Genomic DNA, 12,205 nt, shown 5'->3' with positions numbered 1-12,205 from the left:
CCTCGCAACGCTTGTCGCCGGGATGGCGAAGCTTTGGAGGCCGGACGGAGAGGGAGACACGTGCTACCGGCGTGGCGGCGTCATGTGCCGCTACGTAATTATGACGATACGGACGCGTTGTTCCCGGGGGCTTCCGTCACGTGTCCCCGTGTTTGCTGCTGGGCTGCGGCGGCGAGTCGCAGACGCTCCGGCGCCCTTGGCAAGGAGGAGCTTTCTTGGCTTGTCTGGCGAGGAAAAAGTTAGGAAAAAAATAAGAAAAGAAGAAGCCGCGAAGGGATTCTTCCGAACACTGCTGGGAAATCACCTCTTCGCTTTCTCTTCCCTCCACTATGTCAGCCCACCCTCTAGCTATGGCAAACCTCGGCTGTCAAAACGGAGTGCTCACGCGTTCAACGGCTGATCGTGTGGGACGTGTGTTGGACTTTTTATTACGTGGACGCAACTGCTGCTGCTATGCCAGATGGAAAAGAGAAAGAAAATAAAAAGCGGGGGAACCAGTCGCTGCTCTGCTCTTCTACCAACTCTAACAGCATCCATGCAGCAGCAAGACCGACAGCGATGTACGACGTATTGGCTCAACGCCTCCGCGATTCGCCTTCCTGCCTCGGCCGCCAGCGTATGACGAAGAGCGTACGATATTCGGCTAGCAACAGAGAATTTCCTGCCTTAGCGCCGAGGTTCTGCGTCGTTACTTCGTTTGCTCGCTGCAACCGGGTGTCCCCGCCGGCATGCAGCGATCTGTTTTGCCTTTCGTTCTATCGTGACTCAACGCTTTCACTTTTGTCTTCTTGTTTCATTTCTTTCTCGCATTACTACCGCTTTCTTCCGGCGTCGACAGAGAGCACCCGGAAAAATATGTCCATTGAAAAACAAGCGGAGCAGGGTCGCAGACGACGGCCTCGCGTTGTTGTCTGTTCTTCCTGCGAGTTTTTGGCCGCCCCTCTGAATCAGCCGCTGGGCACGCGCGGTGCAAGTGACGTGAGCTAGATTCCGACGCCCTCTGAGCGCTCGCACAGTCCCAAACAGGCCAGCTAAGCGGCAAGCCAAGTCAGCCTACCCTTTGGTTAAAGTCATAGGGCACAACAGAGTATTCACAACGTGCACTGTCTTCGCACAACAGTAGAAGCTGAGCGGGCCGGCAGCAGTATTCCGAACGATTGCGCTGTGGCTTATCTCTGTTTGCCTTGTGTGACATACTGTGGTGACCTCCTTCGAGGCAACTCAGCAGTTGCGTACTTCTTTTTTTCAGTGTGCGTGTGCGTGTGTGTGTGTGTGTGTGTGTGTGTGTGTGTGTGTGTGTGTGTGTGTGTGTGTGTGTGTGTGTGTGTGTGTGTGTGTGTGTGTGTGTGTGTGTGTGTGTGTGTGTGTGTGTGTGTGTGCGCGCGCGCGTGCGCGCGTCTAACGTGCATAAGATATGTGCCACACTTAACAGAAGAGCGCTCGACTATGCAAGGTCGTTCAGACATCGTGCTGAAACAGGCAACAACTGTAGGTGACGTACTCAAACGACGCTGAGGGCATTGTCTGAAGGTGCTGGGAAAGGTTAACACCAGCGCTGAAAACAGCGATGACTGCCTTGTAAATATTGCGAAACCGAGCCTGTATCATGTACGAGGTCGATGACGAGAGTGCGACAGGCATGCAAAGGACTCCTGAGAGCGTCGATAGCCAGTCGTCCTTCGACGCGACCAAACAAAAATTAAACCTGCCCATTGAAGTAGCGATGGCTTGAAATTTCTTTAACTTGAGAAACAAAACGTTTCGATGATGTCCAAGGTGATGACATGTGCCATCGGAAAGACCACGGTGAAGCGTAAGATGTCACAGTGCCCACACTGCTTAAAATTTGGAAACGTCGGAGTCGCACCTCAAAACAGATTTTAAAAACTAGCATGAGGAATATCTTTGACGAGCACCACACACCATTAAAAACGGGAAACTTCGATTCCCTATACCGTAAATCACTATTCGTTCAGTCATCGCCACGGCCATTCAAGCTATGAGCAAATAACACTGATAGTGGAGCAAATGTTATCGGTAATATTGATTTTCTTTTAGTGGAGAAGAAAAATAAAGAACGAAGGTTTGATTAAAAGTGCCCTCTCCAATGCACAGACGAAGCAGAAGCATCTCAGAGAGCTTTGTCGTACCATGTGATATCTGGGGCACTCCTCTCCGATAAGGAAGCGGTTCATCCGGCTGTTCCACGGCGTCCTTCAAATCGGGCCCCCGTGCGGCCATACGGGCGTCAAAGGAACGAAGTCCAGTGAGATACCGACGGGCACGATTATTCCCATGTGGAGAGAGAAAGTCGAGCGCGGCCGAATCGGCCAGCCGGGACGCTTATTCGTCAAAAAAGCGGCGCTCCCTTCAAAGCTCACGCATGTCCGTGAATGATCAGTCAGTGACGCGTCGGTTATGCGCGTATCGCCGCCTATCTCGTAAAGAACTGCGCGCCGTTAGTCAGCAGATTAGGAGGCGACCGTTTGGGCGCGACGGGCGTGTAGAAGGGGGTCAGTGGCACGCGAGGTGCGGATCAACTCGATGTTGGCGTTGCGGTGATGTTTGCTTTCGTTCATCGATGCGGCTTCATTGAAGGCCCCGACGAAGGCATTTGCCGCGAGATTCGCAGCGAGTGGCAGCACCGTCGCTGCGTTGCTGTGGGTAGGTGGTCGGCGTCACGCATTGAAATCAGCCTTTGCACACGTTACAAAAACAAAAAGTGACCAATTGCAGTTACTTCTTTCAAAAATGTAATTGATTATAGTGATCAAATACTGCTCGAAAAAGTAACTGCGCAATTAACAAAGAAAAGTAATAAATTGCGTTTACACTACCTTCCTCCCAACTGTTAATAATATTGCACCAATTCAGTAAATTGAACGAGTCCGCCATGGTCCTTTAGGAGCGACCCGCGCAACATTTGACACGTTCTTTATTTTCACTAACAACTACTTTTCAAAATTTGCCGTCGGTCATTTTCGCTCGTTTTCTTTTTAAGACATCTGCAGAGACACTGAAAACTCGCTCTTTAAGCGCGCTGGAGAGAAGGGCGGCGTTAATATAAGTACGAACATCTTGAGCACAAGATGCGGTTACTCAATTACCGATGCAAGCGTCCGTGTTCTCCAAGAATTAAGCGCGGTGCCTCATTGTTGGTGGGGCTCAGAGAAAAAAAAAATTATGGGAGTTTACGTGCCAAAACCACTTTCTGATTATGAGGCACGCCGTAGTGGAGGACTCCGGAAATTTCGACCACCTGGGGTTCTTTAACGTGCACCTAAATCTAAGTACACGGGTGTTTTCGGGGCTCAGAGAAGGTCTTCCCGCTAAAACCAATAAGAAACCTGGAAAAATCGGGACCCTATAGGCTATTTCACGGGCACCAACTTCCGAAGTGGTCCATGAATTTCGAGCTATAGCAGCGCCAGTTACGTTCGTCGATGTTAAGTGTTAAGTGTTAAGTGATGTTATGTGTTAAGATGAGGAGATAAATACTGAGAAACCGGGCTTTCATATATGAACAAGGCGCATTCGCGAAGCTGGTGTGCGGCATGAGCGCGGACGAAAACTATACTGCAGTTTCCGCTAAATGGGATTACTCAGTCTAAGCTGTGTAGCCTGTTGCAGCTTTTTTCGTAAATAGAATAACTGGTTGCCTGTAATTGATTACTGAAACAAGCAAGTTATTTACCGTGATCGTTACCGACTTAAAGAGTAATCGATCGTCTATAAAAGTATATAAACTGTAATTGATTACAAGTACGTGACATAAAGTTATCTAGTGAGGCGAGTCTAGCAGTATTATTGGAGGAATTAGAGGGCAGTAAATGGGATATAGTAAGGCTCAGTGAAGTTAGGAGGACAAAAGAAGCATATACAATGCTAAAAAGCGGGTACGTCCTGTGCTACCGGGGCTTAGCGGAGAGACGAGAACTAGGAGTCAGATTCCTGATTATAAGGATATAGCTGGCAACATACAGGAATTCTATAGCATTAACGAGGGGGTGGCAAGTCTTGTTGTGAAACTTAATAAGAGGTACAAATTGAAGGTCGCACAAGTCTACACCCCTACATCCAGTCATGATGACCACGAAGTCGAAAGCTTCTATGAAAACGTGGAATCGGCGATGGGTAAAGTCAAAACAAAATACACTATACTGATGGGCGACTTCCATGCCATGGTAGGCAAAAAGCAGGTTGGAGACAAGTCAGTGGGGGAATATGGCATAGGTTCTAGGAATAGCAGGGGAGAGTTATTAGCAGAGTTTGCAGAACAGAATAATATGCGGACAATGAATACCTTCTTCCGCAAGTGGGATAGCCGAAAGTGGACGACGAGGAGCCCCAATGGCGAGACTAGAAATGAAATAGACTTTATACTCTGCGCTAACCCTTGCATCACACAAGATGTGGACGTGCTCGGCAAGGTGCGCTGCAGTGACCATAGGATGGTAAGAACTCGAACTAGCCTAGACTTGAGGAGGGAACGGAAGAAACTGGTACCTAAGAAGCCGATCAATGAGTTAGCGGTAAGAGGGAAAATAGAGGGATTCCGGATCAAGCAACAGTACAGGTACCCGGCTTTAACTCTGGAAGAGGACATTAGTGTTGAACCAATGAACTACAATCTTACGGGCATCATTAAGAAGAGTGCAATAGAAGTCGGTGGTAACTCCATTAGACAGGATACCAGTAAGCTATCGCAGGAGACGAAAGATCTGATCAAGAAACGCCAACGTATGAACGCCTCTAACCCTACAGTTAAAATATAACTGGCAGAACTTTTTAAGTTAATCAACAAGCGTAAGACAGCTAACATAATTAAGTGTAATATGGATAGAACTGAACATGCTCTCAGGAACGGAGGAAGCTTAAAAACAGTGAAGAAGAAACTATGAATTGGCAAGAATCAGATGTATGCGTTAAGAGACAAAGCCGGCAATATCATTACTAATATGGATGAGATAGTTCAAGTGGCTGAGGAGTTCTATAGCGATTTATACAGTACCAGTGGCACCCACGACGATAATGGAAGAGAAAATAGTCTAGAGGAATTCGAAATCCCACAGGTAACGCCGGAAGAAGTTAAGAAAGCCTTGGGAAATATGCAAAGGGGGAAGGCAGCTGGGGAGGATCAGTTAACAGCAGATTTAATGAAGGATGGTGGGCAGATTGTTCTAGAGAAACTGGCCACCCTGTATACGCAATGCCTCATGACCTCGAGCGTACCGGAATCTTGGAAGAACGCTAACATAATCATAATCCATAAGAAAGGGGACGCCAAAGACTTGAAGAATTATAGACCAATCAGCTTGCTGTCCGTTGCCTACAAAGTATTTACGAAGGTAATCGCAAACAGAATCAGGAACACATTAGACTTCTGTCAACGAAAGGACCAGGCAGGATTCCGTAAAGGCTACTCAACAATATACCATATTCACACTATCAATCAGGTGATAGAGAAATGTGCGGAATATAACCAACCCTTATATATAGCTTTCATTGATTACGAGAAAGCGTTTGATTCAGTCGAAACCTCAGCAGTCATGGATGCATTACGGAATCAGGGTGTAGACGAGCCGTATGTAAGAATACTGAAATATATCTACAGCGGCTCCACAGCCACCGTAGTCCTCCATAAAGAAAGCAACAAAATCCCAAAAAAGAAAGGCGTCAGGCAGGGAGATAGGATTTCTCCAATGCTATTCACAGCGTGTTTACAGTAGGTATCCAGAGACCTGCATTGGGAAGAATTGGGGATAAGAGTTAATGGAGAATACCTTAGTAACTTGCGATTCGCTGGTGATATTGCCTTGCTTAGTAACTCAGGCGACCAATTGCAATGCATGCTCACTGACCTGGAGAGGCAAATCAGAAAGGTAGGTCTAAAAATTAATCTGCAGAATACTAAAGTAATGTTTAACAGTCTCGGAAGAGAACAAGAGTTTACGATAGGTAGCGAGGCACTGGAAGTGGTAAGGGAATACATCTACTTAGTGCAGGTAGTGACCGCGGATCCGGATCATGAGACTAAAATAATCAGAAGAATAAGAGTGGGCTGGGGTGCGTTTGGCAGGCATTCCCAGATCATGAACAGCAGGTTGTCATTATCCCTCAAGAGAAAAGTGTATAACAGCTGTGTCTTACCTGTACTCACGTACGGTGCAGAAACCCGGGGGCTTATGAAAAGGGGTCTACTTAAATTGAGGACGACGCAACGAGCTATGGAAAGAAGAATGATGGGTTTAACGTTCAGGGATAAGAAAAGAGCAGATTGGGTGAGGGAACAAACGCGAGTTATTGACATCTTAGTTGAAATCAAGAAAAAAAATGGGCCTGGGCAGGACATGTAATGAGGAGGGAAGATAACCGATGGTCATTAAGGGTTACGAACTGGATTCCAAGAGAAGGAAAACGTAGCAGGGGACGGCAGAAAGTTAGGTGGGCGGATGAGATCAAGAAGTTTGCAGGGACAACATGGCTACAATTAGCACATGGCCGGGGTAGTTGGAGAAGTATGGGAGAGGCCTCTATCCTGCAGTGAGCGTCACCCCAGGCTTATTATTATTATTATTATTATTATTATTATTATTATTATTATTATTATTATTATTATTATTATTATTATTATTATTATTATTATTATTATTATTATTATAGCAGTTAATATGTTGCAGGAAAAAGTGAACCATGTAATGAAATGGTTCGCTGAAAACGGAATTTCAGCGAACACACAGAAAACCAAAATATTATGTTCTAGAAATCCGCTAAAGACAGCCCTTATAGGCAAACAAGTATTTTTACATGATCACGATTCTTTCTCTTGTCGTTGCGAAACCGCTGAATATGTAAATTCGTACAAATATCTCTGTGTGGTTTTCGATAGCAGTTTATCATGGCATGTCCACTTGGCTTACGTTTGTACGAGGCCACGAAAGGTTTCATGGTTACTCTTTATTATCAGATCTTTGGCTCCAGTGTATGTGAAGAAAACTATAATTTATGCATTTCCGTATAGTGTTCTTAGATACGGAATCACCTTATTTGCGTCATGTCCTTCCCATTGGCATTGCCGAATTGATAGCATCTTTAAAAAACATGTTAAAGAGCATTGCGTATAATTATCATATCCCATCCGGGGCGTACATTTTCCGCTTCTTACGTCTTCCTTCATTCCATTCTCTTTTCGTACAAGCAGTTGTTCATCGCCACTTTTGGAATTCAGACTTTTTAATTAAATATGATCCTAACCGGAAGTTGCGAAAAACTATTCAATATTATGTACCACGGAGCGTAACAAGGTATGGAAAGGCAAGACGGTGTGCTTATGTGCCGGACATTTTTAATGGGTTACCAAAAGAACTTCTTGCTGTAAATTCTATGCGGAACCTAAAAACGCATTTGAGAACATTGTGTTGACTGTTGTATTATTTTACAGTTGTGCTTAGAACTATGAGATTATTTATTTTAAGTTTTGTTTCCTTGGAGTTAGCATTGATGTCTTTGGTACTTGTTTGTGATTACCTTGTTTTTCTATTTCTTCAGCTGAACCTATCGTTCCTTTCAATTATTGTTCTGTTTGTTGTTGCCATTTTGTTACCTCTGCCGTAAACTGCCGGGCCCAGTCCTTCAAGCCTCCTGTTGGCTTTGACGGGCCTGAAACTCTCTGTATCCTCTACAAAGTTGCAATTATTATATTTATTATTATTATTATTATTATTATTATTATTATTATTATTATTATTATTATTATTATTATTATTATTATTATTATTATTATTATTATTATTATTATTATTATTATTATTATTATTATTATTGCATAATGACATGTTAATTCGTAATGTACTGGTCTGATTGAAATGTACGCGGTGGCGCTTCGCCGTGAGCGATTTGGGCCGATCGTCTGGTAATGAAACGCGCGCACTGCAGTGAACTGACGATGGATTATCCACAAGTGCCATGGTTCTTCGAAGAAACGCTCATAACGTTCCTATTATACTGCATACACGTCAAACAAGCGCAGACTGCCTTCAACGAGAAACTGACTGACGCTCGCACAGTCGGTGTTCAGGCCATTCCTTAGAGCTTTTGCAAGTGTTCGGCTTACGCTCCGCCAACTCGTTTAGCAAATTTCTTGCGCAACGCAGCTCATATAACGCAGTATTTTATGGTTGAGCTGTTTATTTTTTTTATGTGTGGTATTGTAATATGGAGTTAAAGTAAGAAGTTAATAAGCCCTCTTTATAGGCCTACTAGATCGCTGGTACGCATATGCAGAGTGTTTCGTTTTTCTCGGGGTTTTTTTTTTTTTGCTGTTCCAAATTTCTTAAGCATTGCCTATGGCAGATAGCACAATTTCAACCCTTAATCTAAATTACTCGATGAGTCGGCCATTACATTTACAAGCAATCAAAATGTGCAATTGGGTAATTAACGTAATTACGCTAATTAACTTTCTTATTATTCACTTTACGCCACATATTTCGATCTACGAATTATAGCCATTGAGTTCGCACGGCGTATCCACTTGGGACGAATTCTCTGAACAGCACCAGCTCCAATATATTCATTTTCAATGTGTCCGACGAAATGTATTGGCGTTCCAGTTACTCCAGTTACATAAATTACATTATTTATCATTATTTAAATTACATTATTACACCAGTTACTTAAATTACAATTCCAGTTGCTTAAATTACATACTTTGCCCCTCCCTTTTGACAGGGGGGGGGGGGGGGGGCAGGTCATTTACGCTTTGTCAAGCGTTCAAAGTCTACCCGGCGACGAAGTGGGGGGGTACTATCGCAAATCCAGTAGAGTGCCTGAAGGGGTGATTTCCGAAAGCTCCGTTTCTGTACCAGAGTTGTTTTCCTGGAAGCCGGAGGTTGTATAGGAGGATCGGCGAGACCCCGAAGCTGGAGGATTGTACGGTCGCCGAGATGTCACTGCTCACGCCACCCTCTCATAAGATGCGGAACCGGCGCACTCGACAGATACTGCGCTTATCGCCCCAATGAAGCTGGGAAAGGGATCGCCTGGAGTACTCGTACTTCGTATTCCTTCCACTGGCTTTTTTTTCTGAAGACATTCAGGACTCGCGAACACTGTGCATTCGTCCGAGGAACCTCCCTCTTTCACCACTTTGCTTTGGCAAACGAAAGCGTTTACATTGTCTACGGCCTGTATTCGCAAGCGAGTGCCGTGGTAGCGAAGCAACTACCCCATCGATGGCCAATCACGGAGGCAATTACTAAAGCTAAATTTTGTGAATTTGTGTACAGAGCAAATAATTTACACCTTTAAAGATGAAAATGGTGTAATCGGTTTAGAGCTCCTACCTGCGCGTGCGTGCGTGTGTGTGTGTGTGTGTGTGTGTGTGTGTGTGTGTGTGTGTGTGTGTGCGTGCGTGCGTGCATGCGTGCGTGCGTGCGTGCGTGCGTGTGCGTGTGTGTGTGCGTGTGTGTGTGTGTGTGCGTGTGTGCGTGCGTGCATGCGTGTGTGTGTGTGTGTGTGTGTGTGTGTGTGTGTGTGTGTGTGTGCGCGCGCGTGTGTGTGTTTGTGTGTGTGTGTGTGTGTGTGTGTACGCCGTTCAATGAAGAAGCGCTCTTACGCAAAAGTGCTCTATTGTCATTCTGCGATCGGACACCCACCACTCCTATTAGCGATAAAAGTAATTATGTAACGGCCGTCATATCAACGACGGGCCGTTCACGCGCCGCAGCTACGTAAGAATATATTTTTTTTATACCAGGGCTGGTAATCGCACGACTTCTCTTGTAGATAAGTTCCCTTCGCGATTTGCCACCGTAGCAGTGATCGTCTCGCTCCCACGCTGATCATCAGTGGCATGTGCCTGAATGCTGGCCAATGAGTAAACGCTCCCACCCGTATGCCTTGCAAACACGGGCGCACTGCCCACATCAGTGGCGTTTCCTCTGCTCAACTCTGATGTGACGTGTCACCGTAGCTCGTGATCGTAGCCGTTGTCGAAGAAATAGCACGGCAGTTCGCTTGTCCTGTGACAGGAAACGTGTCGTGGCCCTAATTGTTCCGGTGAAACTCTAGCCTTCTTCTTAGGGGGCTTCCGGCTTCTTCCGATATTTGCCTGTGGCGCGCGCGGAAGCAAGAAAGAGCCGGCGCACTTTTAGTTCTCGCGATAAACAAGTTGTGCCTAATTATCTTCTTACAATTCAGCTGCCACTCATTAAGTGAACATTTGCGAAGCGCGCATAGTGCCTCTTCTGGGAGTGATCCTCTCATTGGGTTGACCAAAGTGCTGCTCGTCATAAGTTTTTTTTTTTTTTCAGGCAATCCAGTCGCAGTGAAACCGCGTTTCACCCTTTTGCTGGAAACTCCCTGCGTAGTAAGCCTTCTAGTCCGGCGGAAGAAAATGTATTGTAATATCATCTGGGGCAATCTATTGACACTGAAGTGGGATTTATTTATCGATTGGTAAGTTGTTATTCACAGACCAAAACTGCACAGTGGATTATTAAGGACGGCGTAGAAAAAAAAAATTAGAATAACTTTGACCAAGCGCCGTTATTTAAAGTGCACCTTAGTCTATAAATACCCCAGCGTTTTTTTTTTTTTGCATGCCACTCCGTCAGAGCGTGAGTGCCGAAGAGGAGGGCGCGTGAACATGGACCGTAAACAGATAGATGGCAAGAAATGCGCGGCAGGCAAAGTTAGGTTTCTCAGCGAGAAAACGGGCCGAGTATTTTCACCGCCTAGTACGAGCTGAAGCTCCAGCCGCAAGAAGAAAACCAACAATCCCAGCAAGAAGCGCCGTTCTTCCTGAGGGGGGGGGGGGGGGGGACCTCCCGAGTCATGCAGCCAGCGCCGACCTGCCTCCGCTATTTCACGATCTCGGACAAGTCCGTGAGGCGCGCGGGCAATGTATACGCGTGCTCCCGGGAGGAGAATTGTCGGCTCCGACGCATAAACACTCCGCCAAAGGAGCAAAGGCACGACTCCTTCCGCTATCGCTATATATACTACAATGGCATTGCCAGGGCTATGCAAGCGTGGCGCGAGACTCCCGATCACGCGTGCGCGAAGCTACATTCTGGTCCGCACCGCTGTTCTGCCGGCCGGCCTCTCCATAGCTTACTACAGCACGTAAACCGTTCATTTACAGGGGGCCGTTTGCTTTTTCTTATTTCGCACGCACGCAGAACAACACGAGAGGCATCTATAGTGCATTGCGCTCCGGTCTGTCGAAACGTGCACGATGTGGCTGAATGGACGCGTATGTGTTGGAGGCATTACGCCTGAATGCACTGCGTTACCGATTTTTCGCGCGCTCTGACAGCCGCCTCCACCCACCCGCGAACTCGCGAATGCGATCAATCGATGGGCCGGTCATCCCGTCAATCGGTCGTTCAACCAAGCTCTCTGTCGGTCCTTTAAATCTACAATCGTTGAAGCAAAAAAAAGTTGGCTTCGTATACCATCTTGTTCGCCTTGCTTATCGTTCGTAGGAGCTGGGGCGGCATAACGTATATGGATTCCTTTCGCTCGAAGCTATTTCATTATCAGTATCCACCGTTCACGGCCGTTCACCGTTCCCTGTGATAACGTGGACTGAGGGCCACTCCGATCACTGGCGATGCATTGAAATCATATCCTTACGTTATTCCTGCCTTATTTGTCATAAGCAGGCCACCTTCGCTAAAGTGTCCGAGATTCCGATCGGCCGGCTTGTTTCTTATGCGAACAGTTCTAGCGCAAAAACTTCTTTTTAGCTGAATGCGGGTCCTGATGCACTTATCATGCATAGACGGTTCATTCACGCTGCAATTTTAAGCAAACGTGGACTTTGCGTGGAAATTTGCGTTTTGCACCATTTGTGGTAGCTACATACGGTTAGCGAAAACCAATAAAAAATATTTCGGTTGCTAGCAAGCGTGGACATAAGAGCGGCTGGGGGTAGATCGGCGTGTATGGCATTTATGCTACTCGTTATTAGTTATTTGCCAGCAAGCTTGCCTCGACCAAAAAGTACGAAATGAAGCGCATGTAGCTGCTGAAATTAGGTAACTGATCGGCTAAGACATTTCCTATGTGTTCAACCACAATGCAAGGTTTTAATGAGACGAAACTCAATTATAATGACGCCACACAGAGATAATTAGGAGGATCATGCTGTCATAATGCGCTAATACCCGAAATAGTATGGAACCGGTAGGTTCAAGCT

Source organism: Dermacentor albipictus, chromosome 4 (genome assembly GCF_038994185.2).
Source record: "Dermacentor albipictus isolate Rhodes 1998 colony chromosome 4, USDA_Dalb.pri_finalv2, whole genome shotgun sequence".
In the NCBI taxonomy this organism is placed as follows: Eukaryota; Metazoa; Arthropoda; class Arachnida; order Ixodida; family Ixodidae; genus Dermacentor; species Dermacentor albipictus.
The sequence above is the reverse complement of the archived record's forward strand: the minus strand, read 5'-3'. Positions refer to the sequence as shown.